The sequence below is a fragment of the Moschus berezovskii genome, chromosome 12 (assembly GCF_049115385.1).
Source record: "Moschus berezovskii isolate FMDL1 chromosome 12, NW_MosBer_1.0, whole genome shotgun sequence".
Taxonomy (NCBI): Eukaryota; Metazoa; Chordata; class Mammalia; order Artiodactyla; family Moschidae; genus Moschus; species Moschus berezovskii.
The window spans coordinates 12414333-12432933 of NC_142471.1; the positions used below are offsets into that span (position 1 = coordinate 12414333).

The window sequence follows — 18601 nt, forward strand, 5'->3', positions numbered from 1 at the left end:
GAAACTTTAAAAAATAGTTTAATGGAGCCATTATGATTACATTTAGGGAGTAAGTATAACTCATATATTTTTTATCATGCCAGGTGTCATAAAATGTTAGAAGCATTTTCTGTGACTGTACTTCAAATGAAATTTTTATGAATTAAGTGTTATAAGGTATGCACTTGGTTAATTCTAAGGAAAATATGTTGACTATATATTTACTTTGTCTTGTAGAAAAGAACTTCTAGAATGGACTTCTAAGGTGAATTTTTCTGACAAGATATGTAAGAGTTTCACTGTACTTGATAAAGTTTAATGTTTAGATCCTGAGTGGGGGGGGGAAACAAAGTTTAATGAAAACTAGGTGTTTAAATATGAAAGTAATCAAGAGTATGCCAGAAAAATGGAACTAAGGGGAAGGACTGTCTGGTGAAGTTTAATATAACCTTGGCTATAAATCTATGCAGAATCACCTCTAACAACATGAAAACAGAAAAGATTCAGGTAGATTCAGCTGAAATACTATTTTTGTCTTTTAAATTTTCACTCTGTTAGTTTCATAGGAAAAAAAATAAGAGTTTTGCAAAATGCCTCATTAATTAAAACTCTAAATAATAATATATTTGGAAACACTTTCATTCTCCTTGAGAGGGGAAAAGGCCAAATTCCTCTGTTTTTTAAAATAGAAAAGCATTCTATTCTTCCTGTTTCTCAATTTTTATGTGATTGTGATAATAAATATACTGAGTATAACCTCCATAATTAAGCTGAATTTTCCATGATGGTAAACTCCTACATCGATTGTAAGGCTGATCTGGTTTCCACCTCCATTGCCCCATTGAAGACTTGGCAGTTCTGGCTGGTTAGCTGGTGGTCCCCTGCTACCTTCCCACACCATCACATGAGTGTCAGAAAAGATATGTTCATTGGAGAACACACACACCGGTATGCACCTCTACGTCTTTAATTTTCAAAGCATTTTCACATGTTTATTACCTTATCCTATCCCATTTCATAGATTGCAAGGTGAATTCCTGGCTAGATTACTATCATAAAACATCATGATGATGTCAGAATTAGCTGCCACCTCTCACCTCCAGAAGTCTACCTATTATTTCTGATTTCAGGAACATTCTCAGTGACAGAAGATAAACAAGTTATTACATGGTGGAAAGTGAATGAAATTTGGCAACATTCAACCTAAGTTCGAATCATCACTTTCCTAATCTGGAAAATGAGGCTAATATACATTTTCAGGGTTGTGTTAAGGATTATATGACACAGTACATATTTGGAACAACCAGCACTTTACCTAATTCATGGGAGAACCTCACTAAATGATAGAGAATATTTAAAACAATAATCTATGATTGTAATAAGGCTGTCATTAATTGAAAGGTGTCATACCATTGCTAGGAGCTGCTAAACTTGAGTAAAGACTTACTTTGAAGATACTGTTTTCCTCTAAGAATGCTCATCCATTAAAAGAAATATGCCACTACCTGCCAGGCCCTGTGCTGCATGCTATGGAGGCAGCAATGAGAGAGTCTCTGCTCTCATGCAGCTGACATCGTAGGTGGATCTTTAGTGTTCGCAGTCTGGGCTACTTTTACAACTTTCTTCCACCAAATGATTATACTTTTAGCAGAACTTCAGTAGTAGAATTAATTCAGCACCAAATCTTTTTTGAGAAGAGGAAGATAGACAGATTAAACACTGGGATAAAGATTTCCCAATTGGGAGAAATCTTCTGATAGTTAATATTGGCAATATGCATTCAACACCTCTGGGGTAAAAAAGCTTTCAATCCATCTGTCTCCTTATCCCTAAGTGAATGAAGTTCGTCATATTGCTGCCATATTACCAAGTTAAGAATATTCAGTGGAGCCCCAGTCACCAGGTCTTACTTAAAAAACCTTTCCTAGCTAGTGTGTTTTCAGAACTTCCCATTTCTTTTTTTCCCCACCCTGGGCTCTGTGTTTCTAGAACATCAAACCCACAATGAACGGGGGCTCTACCTCGTTAAAACACTTTCACACTCATTTCAGCAAATTCTTTAGGCTCCACATGCTGCCTTTGGGTTTTGTTTAGACACAATAATCCTATCCTGAAGCAAATATTTTTTTCTCATCATTCCTACATTTTTTTTTTTTTATGTTTGAGAATCTTAGCAGTTTCCTGGTCTGGACCTCCCACTGGTACTTCTGAAGGTAGTTCCCTAGGATCATGAAGTCAGCTTCATGGAGTTCAGTGGCTTTGGGGGCCAGGGCCATCGCTTAGCCCTGAGTAAAGGCAAGGGCTGTGAAAAAGGCTGTGAACCAGGCCTTTGGGTGCAGGCTATTTGCAGCTTGACCTTGAGCCAGAGGGAAGCAGCCTTACCTGTAATTGAGGCTGAGGCTGAGGCAGATTAGGTATCTTGAACATCATGCACTGTTATCAAGCTGCAAGCTTGCTGAATGTGTGGAAAAGCATACTTCAGGCTCCATCAGTGCATTGCTAGTTCTAAGCCTACTAAACACCTTGAGACTATTGCTCCCAATTTCATTTTGCATTTGGAGTCCAGAAGTCAGGAATAACATTGGGTTCAGAGTTACATGACTAATCCTCTTGGTATCAAGTTTGCTTTGGTTGGATAAACTACCTAAATTCTAACTTTAACTTAGTTTTCCAATTCCCAGAATGTCCAGAGGAGAATATGGTTTAAGTATCTCCCCCCCACCACACAGACACATTGTATATCAATAACTTATTTCTGGCTCAATAATTTATTTATAGCTGTAGCTGGAGGACAGTTATTGGCATAGTCTTGGCTAAAGCCATTCTCTTCCCATGGCAAACAGTCTCTGTTGAGATGGAGAACATAGCTTCAAGATTAATAATACTCATGAGCTGAGACTGAGAGAGAAAAGCAACTTTGTGAAGAGAGCATCCTACTAACGGGTCTCAGCAGTAAATAATGGGCCTGCCAACCAGAGTGTTCTCATGTCAGCTACAAACTGGTGCTTGCCATGGGCACTTGCCATGTATCTCTAAAAGGATTAAATCAGGTACTGCTGCAGCTGCTGGTTTTTAACATCCCCTGAAAGGAGTTAAGGGTGGAGTGTAGAAATGAGGCACTCTGTGCTCTGGAAAGAACTGGTGAACAGGCCCTCAGATACTTAGATATTTTCAGGAGTGTATTTTATGAGCCCAATTCTTGTATCTTCTCATACGTAGAAAAGCTCTCAAATTCTTCATGATGATGACTGTTCCTCGTGACTAGAAGAAGCCTTCTGCAAAAGATATGTACTTGGTTGTATGTACACCCCCCTTCACTAAAATCACATATTTACTGTCCTTTCCCCACTACATCTTTGGAGCAGTTTCTCAGAGCTATCTGAAATGCCATCTTCCTGGCTATAGTCCTCATTTTGCCCCAAATATAATTTAACTCACAACTCTCACCATGTGCATTTTTTTGAAGTCAACATCATGTCCATCAAGAAGTTGTAAGGTTATGTAATCCAGCAGATAACTTTCAAAAAGGTCAATAATCTTAATTGTAAACCTCACTGTATAAATGCATAGCTTAAAAATAATCTATAAAACTAAAAAAAAAAGAAAAGACTTGCTCTGTGGGATAAAAAAGTAATAATCTATACACATTCACATATTGTAGAAGAGTTCCTAAACATATGTATGTATGCTCAGTCATTCAGTCTTGTCCAACTCTTTGCAACCCTATGGGCTGTAACCCACCAGACTCCTCTGTCCATGGGATTTTCCAGGCAAGAATACTGAAGTGGGTTGTCATTGCCTCTTCCAGGGGATCTTCGCGATCCAGGTATCAAACTTGCATCTCCTGCATATCCTACATTGGCTGGTGGCAGTTTCTTTACTATTGAGCCACCTGGGAAGCCCCAGAACAGTTTCTATACAAAGCCTTAATTTTGCCCTCTACTTTAGGATTATTGGTTGTTTTTTGCTTCTTAATAATATTCTTAATTTGTAAGTAACCTAAAAATGTACTTTCTCTAATATGTAAGTGGAAAAGCCCTCATTTTATCTTCATTTCAAATGATACTTCCCTTGCTTAACTGTGGAGTTTAGAGGGAGCTTGGGCTAAGAGACAGCTGCCTGAAATGATGCACTGAAGTACAGAATGCATAAGCAACACTTGCTACCATCTTAAGCAATAAGGTTGTCCTTTCTACCCTAAGAGCACAGTATCCTATTGCCCTGTTTACTTGTAGTCTTTCTTACTTAGTCAAAGAGATCCAGAATATCAGTACTAAGGAATCCTTACTGCTTTTGACTTTAACTCTACTCTGACATTAGAGGAAGTACTATTACCTCAAGAGACTAAACAGAATTTGTGAAATCTGTAAACATTTTGACTCCAGACATACCTGAGGCATCTCTATACCCAAAATACTAGGAAGCTCTCAACTTTTTGAAAATTCTCCCACATCCACTTGAGGTAACTGTGATTTCTGAGTCATAAATCGCTTTCTTTCAAGACAGAACTAGGAAAATATCCAGAGACAGTCACAAAGATAGCCATCTAAATGTCCAGGCTGGTAATGTGAAAAAAGTATTTTCTATGCTTTTTTGGCTGTCTTCCTTCACACTGTGCTTCCAGGAAACCAAGGCCTTTTCAGGTTTCCGAATGAAGAGTGCACTGGCTTCTCATACTTGAAAGTAATTATGCATTCTACCAGACGGCTTAGGGGAAGTTGTAAGGGAACCATTTCCATTTCAATGTAAATGCATATTTGGCCTCTTTAGATGAATTCTGGCAGAAAGCTTCCTCATTCCAATAGCATGCCCTATTAGGTCTTAAAGTAATAATTAAGCTTGCTTTTCTGTTTTTTGTATTTTTCTTTCATTTTTTACATTTCAATGACTTCTAAGTTTGCTTTCCTTGGGTTCCATCTCTAATATCCCTAGAATATTTCAGATGGATAAGGTAGTCATGAAGTGAAGTGAAGAGAAAGTGTTAAATCACTTAGTCGTGTCCAACTCTTTATAACCCCAGGACTGTAGCCCGCCAGGCCTCTCTGTCCATGAAATTCTCCAAGCAAGAATATAGAATGCGTAGCTATTCCCTTCTCCAGGAGTTCTTCTCGACCCAGGGATTGAACCCAGGTCTCCTGCATTGCAGGTAGATCCTTTACCATCTGAGCCACCAGAGAATAGACTGCTAATGTTGTTTCAGTTTGGTAAAGAAAAGCTCTTTAACTACCCTTCCAGGGTAGATATCTGTTGACCTAGTAACAATTGTCTGTCTGTGTTTTTATCATCCATAAGTTAACTGGTACATTAACCCTAATAATGGTCCCTCCTAACTAACATTAACTAGACCTCCTAACTAACTAACTAGACCATTCAGGTATGACCTAAATCAAATCCCTTATGATTATACAGTGGAAGTGAGAAATAGATTTAAGGGACTAGATTTGATAGAAAGAGGTTCCTAACATTGTACAGGAGACAGGGATCAAGACCATCCCCAAGAAAAATAAATGCAAAAAAGCTAAATGGCTGTCTGAGGAGGACTTACAAATAGCTGTGAAAAGAAGAGAAGCAAAAAGCAAAGGAGAAAAGGAAAAATATACTCATTTAAATGCAGAGTTCCAAAGAATAGCGAGGAGAGAAAAGAAGGGCTTCCTCAATAATCAGAGCAAAGAAATAGAAGAAAACAACAGAATGGGAAAGACTTGAGATCTCTTCAAGAAAATTAGAGATAGCAAGGGAACATTTCATGCAAAGATGGACTCAATAAAGGATAGAAATGGTATTGGGGACCTGCCTCGATATGGCCCAGGGTATCCTCGGGATGAACGGCGTCGGCATCAGCGAGAGAGAGAGAAAGAGAGAGAGGGACAGAGGCTGATAATTCCTTGGTTTACACAGGAAACCAATAAAACCCCAGCACGGGGTTTGCTCTGTTTATGTAGGCCGCAGGCGCCCTCTCGAATCACTGGAGGCACCCCACCAGGGCACCCCCTCGAGTAGGTCTTAGACGCCCAGGCAGATAAGTAAACGCAGAGGGCCCAGCGCTTCAAGGATCTCAACCAGAAAAAGGAGAATAGAGAAAAGGAGAAAAAACGACACGGGGAGACCAAGCTTCAGTGAGCAAGGACCAAAACTTTATTTTCCAGTGCTGCTTTTATACCCTAAGTTGTGCACATAAAAAATAGAGAAAGGGAGGTATAGAGTCACGCCAAAATCACGCGGGGTCAGCAGTCTTGACCCTTATCAGGATCAGGGCTTATTTTTGTATGTCTTGTGATATACAAAAGTTTTAGGTGGTTTACATCATCTTCTGGCCAGGAGGCCTGCTAACAGTTTATGGCCCTCTCTCCTAACAAAGGCTAGTCAGCTAGAAAAAGGCTTATATTCTTGTAAGGTGATTTTCCTAAAGTCAGGTGCTATTCTCCAAAGACACATGCCAAAGTTACATTCCTATAAGGCAAGGGTGTAGTGAGCTACAAGAAAGGAATTTATTAACTTAAGATCTGATGTGGTTAAATCAAAGGCTACTACTTATTTTCTCTATATGTGATTAATATATTTCCAAGGATACAATAGATAGAGGAAACTTTGCAGCAAGCATTGATTCAACAATGAAATCTTTTTTAGTACTATTCTAATGATTTTAACTTCTTCAACAAATTCCTGTATTTTAGAATATTAGGCTTTCTGTCCTTGCATGGCTGGGAAGCTGTAAACAGTCACATTCGTAGTTTTAAGAGCCCGGACAAACTTGTCATGCAAGTTAGAAAGCTATCAGAGGGGCTTGGATTGGAACACTCCTATTAAGCCGAGGAGAACTTTTTAACTACAGCTCTGAATTAATGTTTTCAGAGAAAGGTGGCTGGGGGGAAGCCCCTGTAAGTATTAGAGGACTTGGTAAGAGGCGTAAGATAGTAAGGCAGTCAGACTCCGGTTTTCTTTGGGGTAGATGCTCAGGTAAGTCCAGGGGGTTCCTCGAGTCCTGATTAGCCTTTGCCCGTCAGGCCTCTTCCCCAATTGACCTTTGCCACGGGTAGGATTTCCCTCGCTGGCTCCCGGCAAAATGGTATGGACCTAAAACAGAAGCAGAAGATGTTAAGAAGAGGTGGCAAGAATACACAGAAGAACTGTACAAAAAAGATCTTCACGACCCAGATAATCAAGATGGTGTGGTCACCCACCTAGAGCCAGATATCCTGGAATGTGAAGTCAAGTGGGCCTTAGGAAGCATCACTATGAACAAAGCTAGTGAAGGTGATGGAATCCCAGTTGAGCTATCTCAAATCATAAAAGATGATGCTGTGAAAATGTTGCACTCAATATGTCAGCAAATTTGGAAAACTCAACAGTGGCCACAGGACTGGAAAACGTCAGTTTTCATCCCAGTCTCTAAGAAAGGCAATGCCAAAGAATGCTCAAACTATTGCATAATTGCACTCATTTCACATCTGGTAAAGTAATGCTCAAAATTCTCCAAGCCAGGCTTCAGCAATACGTGAACCGTGAACTACCAAATGTTCAAGTTGGTTTTAGAAAAGGCAGAGGAACCAGAGATCAAATTGCCAACATCCATTGGATCATCAAAAAAGCAAGAGAGTTCCAGGAAAACATCTATTTCTGCTTTATTGACTATGCCAAAGCCTTTGACTGTGTGGATCACAATAAACTGTGGCAAATTCTGAAAGAAATGGAATACCAGACCTCTTGAGAAATCTCTATGCAGGTCAGGACGCAACAGTTAGAACTGGACATGGAACAACAGACTGGTTCCAAATAGGAAAAGGAATACGTCAAGGCTGTATATTGTCACCCTGCTTATTTAACTTATATGCAGAATGGGGCTGGAAGAAGCACAAGCTGGAATCAAGATTGCCCAAAGAAATATCAGTAATCTCAGATATGCAGATGACACCACCCTTATGGCAGAAAGTGAAAAAGAACTAAAGAGCCTCTTGACGAAAATGAAAGAGGAGAGTGAAATAGTTGACTTAAAGCTCAACATTCAGAAAACTAAGATCATGGCATCCAGTCCCATCACTTCATGGGAAATAGATGGGGAAACAGTGGAAACAGTGTCTGACTTTATTTTTGGGCGCTCCAAAATCACTGCAGATGGTGATTGCAGCCATGTAATTAAAAGACACTTACTGCTTGAAAAGAAAGTTATGACCAACCTAAACAGCATATTAAAAAGCGGAGACATTACTTTGTCAACAAAGGTCTGTCTAGTCAAGGCTGTAGTTTTTCCAGTAGTGATGTATGGATGTGAGAGTTGGACTATATAGAAAGCTAAATGCCGAAGAATTGATGCTTTTGAACTGTGGTGTTGGAGAAGACTCTTGAGAGTCCCTTGGACTGCAAGGAGATCCAGCCAGTCCATCCTAAAGGAGATCGGTCCTGAATTTTCATTGGAAGGACTGATGTTGAAGCTGGAACTCCAAAACTTTGGCCACCTGATGCGAAGAGCTGACTCATTAGAAAAGACCCTGATGCTGGGAAAGATTGAAGGCAGGAGGAGAAGGGGACAACAGAGGATGAGATGGTTGGATGGCATCACTGACTCAATGGACTTGAATTTGAGTAAACTCCAGGAGTTGGTGATGGACAGGAAAGCCTGGCGTGCTGCAATCTATAGGGTCGCAAAGAGTTGGACATGACTTAAAAACTGAACTGAACTAACATTAAGGTTCAGAAATTGCCTTCATTTGGTCCCTAACTTAATCTGTTGCTGTTATTTGAGACTATTTAAGTGTCATGGACAGATATGAGAGTTGGACCATAAAGAAGACTGAGCACTGAAGAACTGATGCTTTTGAACTGTGGTGCTAGAGAAGGCTCTTGAGTGTTCCTTGTACAGCAAGATCAAACCAGTCAATCCTAAGAGAACTCAACCCTGCATATTCATTGGAAGAACTTTTGTTGCAACTGAAGCTCCCCCAATAATTTGGCCACCTGATGTGAAGAGCTGACTCACGGGAAAAGACCATGATACTGGGAAAGATTGAGCACAAGAGGAGAAGGGGATGACAGAGGATAAGATGTCTGGATGGCATCACTGACTCAATAACATGAATTTGAGCAAACTTTGGGAGACAGTGAAGACAGAGAAGCCTGACATGCTGCAGTTCATGTATTCAAAAGTATCAGACACAGCTTAGCAAAAGAACAACTACAAAGTGATAGCTCTCTGATGTGGAATTGTGTTTTGAAGCATAACTTAATTCAGCTCTCAGATTCCACCACCACAACTCCCATCCTTAGATGCTCAGAGTCTGTGATGTTATGCTAAATTCTGTATTTACGCTGAGTTCTAGTCCCTGGAATAGAACTTTCTTTTTAAAAGAGAGAATTCCCTGGGAACAGAACTTTCCTTTATTAATAAAAGAATTAGATAGAATCAGATTTGATTCCTACATTTGTTCACTCCCTGGCTATTTAACTGTGAAATTCACTTGATAAAAAAGCAGGTTTTTAAAAGATAGATAATAATAGCAATTTCAGAAAACTGTGAAAAGAAAACAGATACGCGTATAAAGCACGACCAAAGTGTATACACACAGGTAGGTACGTGAGTAACGCTTGATTATGATAATGTTCCTGCTGAGAAAGGACAGGTAGAAAGAAAAGGAAAAAGGAGGAGAAGTGAGGGTAGGAAGAGAAGCAGAAATAAGAGAAAAAAGAGGGAAGAGCTGGTGCACGTAACGGGAGAAATAATGAGATGGTACCATTTTGCGAGGGCTTTCCAAGCATCCCTTTCCTTCATCTACCCAGTTCTCATCTTCGGTGCAACTGCAAAGCATGATGAGGCTCTGAGAGACTCTTCTTCCTCTTCCCCCACCTCCCCCAGGAGAAGCCCATAAAACCTGCTTCTCACTTTTTCTGTGCTGGCTTTGCCCCATCTTTTGACCTCCACCCCACTCCAGTACTCTTGCCTGGAAAATCCCATGGATGGAGGAGCCTGGTAGGCTGCAGTTCATGGGGTCGCTAAGAGTCGGACACGACTGAGAGACTTCACTTTCACTTTTCACTTTCATGCATTGGAGAAGGAAATGGCAACCCACTCCAGTGTTCTTGCCTGGAGAATCCCAGGGACGGGGGAGCCTGGTGGGCTGCCGTCTCTGGGGTCGCATAGAGTCGGACACGACTGAAGCAACTTAGCAGCAGCAGCATGCATTAGTTTACCTCCCCAGCACCACTCATCCTGTAGCTTGATAGCTTCTCTACCATCAGGATTTCCTGATTCATGAGAACCCTTTATCCACAGCCTGTCTAATGGTTGTCTCAGTCCAGTTAGATAATGTTGGAGTTAGATTTGAAATTTAAATAGAGTTAGACCTGGGTGTTCATTGGAAGGACTGATGCTAAAGCTGAAACTGCAGTACTTTGGCCACCTCATGAGACGAGTTGACTCACTGGAAAGGACTCTGATGCTGGGAAAGGTTGGGGGCGGGAGGAGAAGGGGACGACCGAGAGTGAGATGGCTGGATGGCATCACCGACTCTGTGGACATGAGTTTGAGTGAACTCCGGGAGTTGGTGATGGACAGGGAGGCCTGGCGTGCTGTGATTCATGGGGTCGCGGAGAGTCGGACACGACTGAGCAACTGAACTGAACTGAGGCCACTGTCTCTGTTTTGTAAACTGCATGTTAAGGAACAAAACCCACTGATTTTTGTCTAGTTAATTTAACTGTCCTCAGTTAAAATTAAGAGAAAAGAGTAACTGGAACACTGGGAAAGCAAATGTAGAATAAACATAGAAGTTAATTCTCAGCACAACTATTCTTTAAACTCTAATAGCCAGTAAACGTAAACATGAAGTGACAGTTTCTTCATTACAAATGTAAACACATAAAGAAACTTACCCAGCAGCAGTTTAAAACAAACCAAGAGATAAAACCTCCTAGTTTGCTTATGCCTGAGACTTTTTCACAAAGGCTGTCTTTCTTTTTGGTTTATTATTCCCTACTTTAGCACTGTGGCTATCAAATATATAGTTACTAAAAGGGTTCAGTCTGGTGCAAAATAATTCTAGAGTCAATGAAGAAAGAAAAACTTTTCACATAACTTTCAAATTATGGAAAACCTAGTTAAAATGTGTATTTTCATCGAGAATATCACTTTTTGCCTCAGGCCTAACCATTAGTTTGTTCAAACCGTGGATGAATCAGGCATGAATCTCTGGGCATAACTATTATGGGGAAGAAGAGCCACCCACACACACAGGAGGAGATGTTTCTGATTTCTTGTTGAGTAGGTTTCATAGCTCTACAATCAGGGTCACTTTCCTGCACTTTCTTTGGTAGATGGTTCTTTTGATCAAACAGAATTCTTTCAATCTTTTGTACTTTGTTCTGTTATAATGCAATGAGAATAAAGGAACGTTAGTTGCTTCGTGAGTGGGTGACAGTGGTTAGAACTGCCTTCAGAGGGAAGTCTGAAACTAAGATGAGCAGTGCCCTAAATGGCCTATGGCAGGGTTGGCATGCAGACAGCTGAGCATAATTCAACACGTTTCTGCGTCTCCACTGTTGCTCCTGTCAAATATTCTTTCTTGTTTTTGGATAATTTTGACGTTATTCTTCTTGAGGTTCTGCTGAAATAGCTCGTTCTTTCTCTCATATGTGTGTGTATATAACTTTTGTGTATAGAAGTTAGCATCACTATGTGCTAATTGCTTATGCTAATTGGGAAATATTAAGATAAACTATGTGTATTTTAACTAAAATGAAAGTGAAAGTCGCTCAGTCGTGCCCAACCCTTTGCGATCCCATGGACCATACAGTCCACGGAATGCTCCAGGCCCGACCGAATACTGGAGTTGGTAGCCTTTCCCTTCTCCAGGGGATCTCCCCAACCCAGGGGCAGAACCCAGGTCTCCCTCATTGCAGTCTGAGCTGATCCACAAGGGAAGCCCTTTAACTAGAGTAGATGGTTTAAATGACTCCATTTCAAAGACAACTTCACTTCAGTCATTCTTATTTTTAAATCTGCCTCTAAATATTTCCATTTCCAATAGCAAAATAAATAAATGGACTAACAAACAGGTCTTATTGCAACAGCGGTAATATATTATTTTACTTAAAGAAAAAAGTGAGATTTCAAATGTGCAGAAGGTCTAGAATGTTACCACCACTTTTAGAAATGTTTATACATTATCTGCTTTTTAAAACATAAACTTGAACTCAAGCAGATTTGCATCTTCTCAAACAAATTGATGAAATTCAAATAAGTTACCTATAGTTGCACAATTTTATTATATTTATCACACTGTCTTATAATTTTTGTTAATCTGCCCTACATGAAACTGCCTATAATTTTAATAAGTCTATATATAACATTTTGTATTCTGCATTCATGTACACATTTCCTTATATTAGCATAACTTTCATACTTATTATAGAAATAGAGCATAATATATTTAACAATACAGCATTCCATAGTGTTCAAACAGTTCCCTTTTGTTAGCTTATGGTATTAATAATAGCAGTTATAACACCTACCACTTACCAACTGTTTACACAATGAGTGTTCTGTTAAGCACATCTTTTTACAAAGTAGAGACCATGCCTAGTTTGTTATGTGGATCACCTTGACTTTAGAATTTGGTAGACTTAGGTTTCAACTTCCTGTGTGATGATTAATCAAGAAAAAGATTCTATTTTGATTCCTCACTTGCAATTTTCTCCTCTGAAACAAATAAGAATAATAATAACTTACTTATAGGTTGTATCTATCAGAGTGCGACACATGGTAAATGTTCAAGACATGGGAGAAGATTGTTCTTGGGAACTTCTCCTAAAAATGATTTAACCAACTGTATAAAATGAAGATATTTGTATGATTATGTGCATATTTCTATATGGATTTCCAGGATAATTAGGTGATCAGGATCAGCAACTATATGCTAAGTGTCCTTTTTTTTTTTAAAAATCAAATCTTCACCATCTTTCCATCATTATTCTTTTTTTCATTCTTTATTCTTTAAAAAAATAATAGAGCCTATTACGACCAAGCATTTATGAACTCACTGCTTGACTCCCAGTTGCATCTGGCATGAAAGAGATGCTGTCTGTTCAGCAAGCATCAGGGCACAATCTCTGCTGTAAGGCTAGTGAATAAGCAGAAATGTAGGCAGGTGTATGTGTTCACATGTCCATCTTCTACAGGAGGCTGTAGTTGGTCATCTTGATGTATCACATCAATACACTTGGCCAAGATATAGCCTCCTGGGAAAGACACATGTAAATAAAAAAGAATACAGTATTAATCATAAAAATAGGTTTATACACAAAATGTTGTGGCTGTATATTTTTTGTCTAAGGGATTAAGGAGGTTGCAGAATTCATTTCTGAGTTAAATTTTTAAGTAAATACCAATTTACCAGTTAGAGAGGAGTCCAAAGTTTAAAAGGTATAGTTCACCCAGCAAAAATAAGATGCAAAGTCAAATATGACAACATGAGAGAGACCTAGCATTTTCCTACAGCTGTGATGACTGTGGTAGATGATTAGTGTTAGGGTAAGGGGATCAGAAAGTACATAGGAAGCTGGTAAATACCCTGTGCCTCCTATGTGGCAGGCAGTATGCTGGACATTTTTTGCATATTTGGTCCTACGGTTCTCAGAATAACCCTGTTTAAGAAGTGATGTAATTAAGACTTTGAATAGAAAGTCAGTTGCCCAAGGTCATACAGCAAGAAAAGTAGTGGAATTGATGTTCAGACCCAAGTCTCTGAGATCAAAACCCCTTTTCTTGTCATCAAGATGCAATTAATACTTAAATAGGAAACCACTTAAGTGTCTTTTCATTTGTTTCAGTTTAATTAACTTCTCTGAAGATAAATCTTTGGAATTTTATTCTGTATTGTCTCAAACTTCATCAAAAGCATGGAGTGGCTATTCTAGAAAACTTATTTTAACTTTTCTTTGATATCCTTCAAATGAAAATGCTTCCTCTCTGTATATTTTCAGGTATTATGTAGCAGATTCTTTTTAATATAGTTCTTACGCTTTGTTTTGTTTTGCTTTATCCCCTGTTTATCTGTTATTAGATATGACCAACTTTTTGCTTTTCTATGGGATCGATGGAGTGTCTTTTACCTGCTTAGAATGTCTCTGTTTTCTCTTATAATCTTTCTAAGATCTTCAGCAAGAAAACAACAAAAAACAAACCAAAAAAGAAACTGGTTATTTGCCTTTCTAGAGGCTGGCACATACAGGGAGAGAATCAGAACCTGGAGATTTGATTTTCTTCATGAGAAATTCATTCTGTCATACTGAAAAATGACATTTATTCTGGTGGCCAGATTTCTCCATCCACCCTCATTGGTCCAGCCTGTAGCCTGTATGCCAGATTGAGTATGGCTGAATCTACCCTCCTTTCTGGTACTTCCTCTGGGAAGAACCCCAGTGCCCCCAGGAAAAGCCCTGCTATACTCATAATACTGCATTGCCCTGGATCTATATAGGGAAATGGATTCCCAGCCCCTGCTTCCAATCTGCTCTAAAGCACTCCCTTTCTTTAATATCATCCCTTCCAAATTGAGAACTAATAATTCTCTAGACCAGAAATCAGCCAATGATATCTGTAAAGGGTCAAATAGTAAATATATTTTAGCCTTTCAGGTCATACTGTTCTTTCACAACCTCTCAACATTACCGTTATAGCGTAAACGTAACCAGAGACAATATATACGTGAGATGTTGTGGCTGTATTCCAACAAAACTTTATTTATAGACTCTGAAATTTGAATTTCAAATAATTTACACTTAAATGATTCCTTTGATTTCCTCCAACGATTTAAAAATGTGAAAACCATTTTTAGCTCACAGGCAGCAGTCTACAGTTTGCCAGCCCCTGCTCTACACAGGCAGGATGCTTGTTTCTTCTGCAGGGTAAAGTGGAATCTGACCATCATGGTCTCCAGTTTGACTGCTTTCTCTGCAGCATCTCCAATGCAGAGCAGCACTTCGTAGTTTCTTGTGATCATGCAGTTTCTACTTGGAGTCTTTAGCTATTTCCATTTTCTTCTCTATCTGTGGGTCCTCCCCGCTTGAGGTCACAGGCAAGGTGCTTAGACTTTGTTAGCAGCTGATCTGATCTAGAAGTGAAAGGTGGATTCTTTTCTTCTTTCTCTGGAAATTTTTTATTTTACCTTTTTTGTTTTTCAGAAACCTCTCCAATTGAACTAAATTAAACTGACTGCTAAATAGTTTGTATTTCTTTTAATGATATGTATTTGAACTTCACATGATTTTTAGATGATTCTTCTTACTCTTTCCTCTTGAGATTGTGTTGCAAACAGGAAGACAATTCTGATAAGTAAAGAATTAGCAAAAGTGTGACTTGAGACTTTCTCTTTTCAGTTTCTACTTTTGTTGTTGCTGCTATTCATTTATTTAACCAACAAATATCTGCGTGTACCCAAAAGATCTTACATTTTGACATACAAAGATGAGTAGACTACCATACTTGTTTTCTAGGATACTAAGTGTGAAACAGACATACGTGTTTTTATAATCCTCTTGATATCTGCTATTCATACCCTAATTCATAGGGAGCACAAGTTAGCATAGGAAGAAGTGTGTGCTTGGCATACTCCACGTGATATGAAAAAGAAGCCTAGATTATAGAACAGGGCCCTACTCACAGCCTTAAATATTGTTAAATGAGGGACTACCTGCATTGCAATGCTGTTGTCAAGACTAACTAAAATTTTATACGCAGACATGCTATAAGTGATTAGCATATAACCCACCCCCTCAAAATTTACAACAGAGTGTTAAATGTTTTGGGTTAGGTTTTTATTGATAAATTTATAGCCTTCCAGTAATGTGATACAGTTTACTACTAAATTTATTAGGAAACTCCAATACTTTGGCCACCTCACGCGATGAGTTGACTCACTGGAAAAGACTCTGATACTGGGAGGGATTTGGGGCAGGAGGGAAGGGGACGACAGAGAATGAGATGGCTGGATGGCATCACCGACTCGATGGACATGAGTTTGAGTGAACTCCGGGAGTTGGTGATGGACAGGGAGGCCTGGCGTGCTGTGATTCATGGGGTCACAAAGAGTTGGACACAACTGAGCGACTGAACTGAACTGAACTGAATCACTATATAATGTCTGATCACTAAACTTTTTACTTCTTTACCGATTTACATAGTGTGGTTCCACTGCTATACTACTCATTAACAGAGTTGTATAAATTAAAGCCCTGTCATTGGATTGCTTGTCAGGCGTCTTTTTATTTTTTAATGCTGCAGGTTGTAAAGATGCTCTTGTGCAAATGGTAAAAAATGGTATTTACTAACTGTCTTTTCTCTGTGTGTCTACTTAGGTCTGAACAGTGATGGCACGTATTTCTGTTACGAGTTTCTCAGTGGACTGTGGATTGACTGAACCATACCCATTCCCATCATGATTTATACCACCATGGCTCCTCACTAGTAAGTCAGTCTCTATTCAGTATCATTTATGTGGTTATATATTGAGATTTTCAACACAGTATGCATTTGTCTTGCAAAAAAATATGTAAGACATGTTAATTTGTGTAACTATTATGAAACATAGCTAGACAGTCTATGTACCAACCAATTGCAAAACGAAAAAGTACATTTAATGCATTATCATATATTTTTACTTTTTGATATGGTCATATATCTAAATAGGCAGAATTCAGAAGTATAGAATTTTACCTCCCTTTTAACTGAATCAAAGTAGTCACTGGAAAGTTTCAGTGACTTTTGGTTCTGTAATATGATATAAATCTGGTAGTGTAAAAAAAATCTTATTTAGCTTAATATTTTGAAACAGATCAATTTTATTGCAGTTGTACCTGACAGGGTATCTGATATACTTCACTTACACAGGTATCATATGGTAATTGACATGGGATGTCTATGGTGTCATTGAAAGGAAATTCTACTCAATTCCCTTAATTTTAGTTCCAGCCCCAACATTTATCATCAAACTAGTCCCTTAAATCTTTAGGACTCAGTTTCTTCATCTACAAAATGAGAGACAGACATTCTGCTTTACCTAATTCATAAGATTGCTTTAAAGGATAAATGAGATCCTGAATGTGAAATTATTAACTGTAAAACCCCATAAAAAATAGATGATATCTGTGGCTCACTAATATCACAAGTAAGAAAAAAAGACTTTTTTCACAAGTGGAAAAAAAAAATCACAATTTTTTTAAAAAATTGGTTAATAGAGTCAAATATTTTATACGTTATTCACCTAAAATATAAATAAGATTATAATTAAATTAATGACCCCAGTTATTTTTTTTGTATTTGAGAAAGTTATGATTAAATAAGGAGCACATGTTCCTCATACATACTTGCACACAAATCCCCATCAACCATAATAATTAGGCTTCTAGTTCTGATCTCCAGGATATTTACTCCATTAGAGTGTATTTTTAGGTGTTTTATACTTAGAAGAGACAAGATACAAGATACTTTTCAAGTGTCATTTCATTTCAGGATACCAAGGGGACAATGTAGAAATGCAGTCAGATATTGCTTATTCAGTTTTAATACATTAAAATTTTTGTTTCCTGAAATCTCTTTAACACCTTACCTGACCATCCCCTTTAGACAACAGAATGCAGCACTAGTCTGTTTAAACTAAAAAACTGAAAATGAAAATTTTGACAAATGTATTTAGTAATTAATATAGAGAAAGACTATTCCACTAAAATTGAATGAATTATTATATAATCAAGCCAGTGCAATAAAAAGTGGTTTGCAGTTTCTTTTCCAGAAACTGGATATGATTACCATTGAAGAGGCAATGGTTTATCACACAGATAAAATGTTTACATATAAGTGAAACAAAAATCTTAATTAACAGGTAACATGAAGTCACTTGCTTATATTGTAGCATAGTGCTTAAGTATGGTGGGGTGAAGCAGGGCTAGAGTCAGATTGCATGGGGTTGCAACCCAGTTTCATCATTTTCCAGCTCTGCAGTGTTGGACAGGTCATTTAACTGCTCTGTGCCTTAGTTTCCTCATCTGTAAAATGGGTCTAATAATGAGTATTTATTTCATAGGATTGTTGTGTGAATTACATGAGTTAATTTGGTTAAGCACTTAGCAGCACTGTGTGACACTTGTTAGGTAATCAGTCAGCATTAGTGATTATTGTTCACTGGATAAGCTTGGGATTATGGTACTAACTATAGGTTTTGGAATCAGAAAGCCCTCGGTTCAAAACTATTTATGAGTTAATGGTGAAAACTAAAGTAGAAACTGAACTATTTGAATTCTCAATTTCTGAGAAATAAAATGGAAATAATTAAAATATACTCCATAATGCTTTTGTTAAGATGGTTTAACACAATATCTGGCAAATTTGTTGGGAATTTTGAAAGTATATTCACAGATTACTATCTAGTGCAATTGTAAAATAACATGCGTCAGAGATTCTCTATTTCTGAAAATGTCTTGCCATATGTTATATTTAGGGAACTTTAAGAAATGTATCCAATTACAGGATTTGCTCTGTTAGATCCAGAATTTCAAAAAAGACAAACAAATAATTTAAATCAAATTACAAATACAAACAAAAAATATGACATCCTGATTTAAAAAATGAAAGTGAAAC

General features: G+C 38.2%; 1 protein-coding gene across 4 annotated transcripts in view; it reads left to right on the forward strand.

The window, feature by feature from the left end:
• Window positions 1-18601, forward strand: part of CHRM3 (cholinergic receptor muscarinic 3) — a 610458-nt gene that overhangs the window by 168843 nt on the left and 423014 nt on the right. For all 4 annotated transcript variants that reach the window (XM_055425739.2, XM_055425741.2, XM_055425740.2 and 1 more), the window contains exon 2: window positions 16324-16432. The gene's annotated coding sequence lies outside the window, so the exon portion shown is untranslated. The remainder of the gene's footprint in view (window positions 1-16323; window positions 16433-18601) is intronic.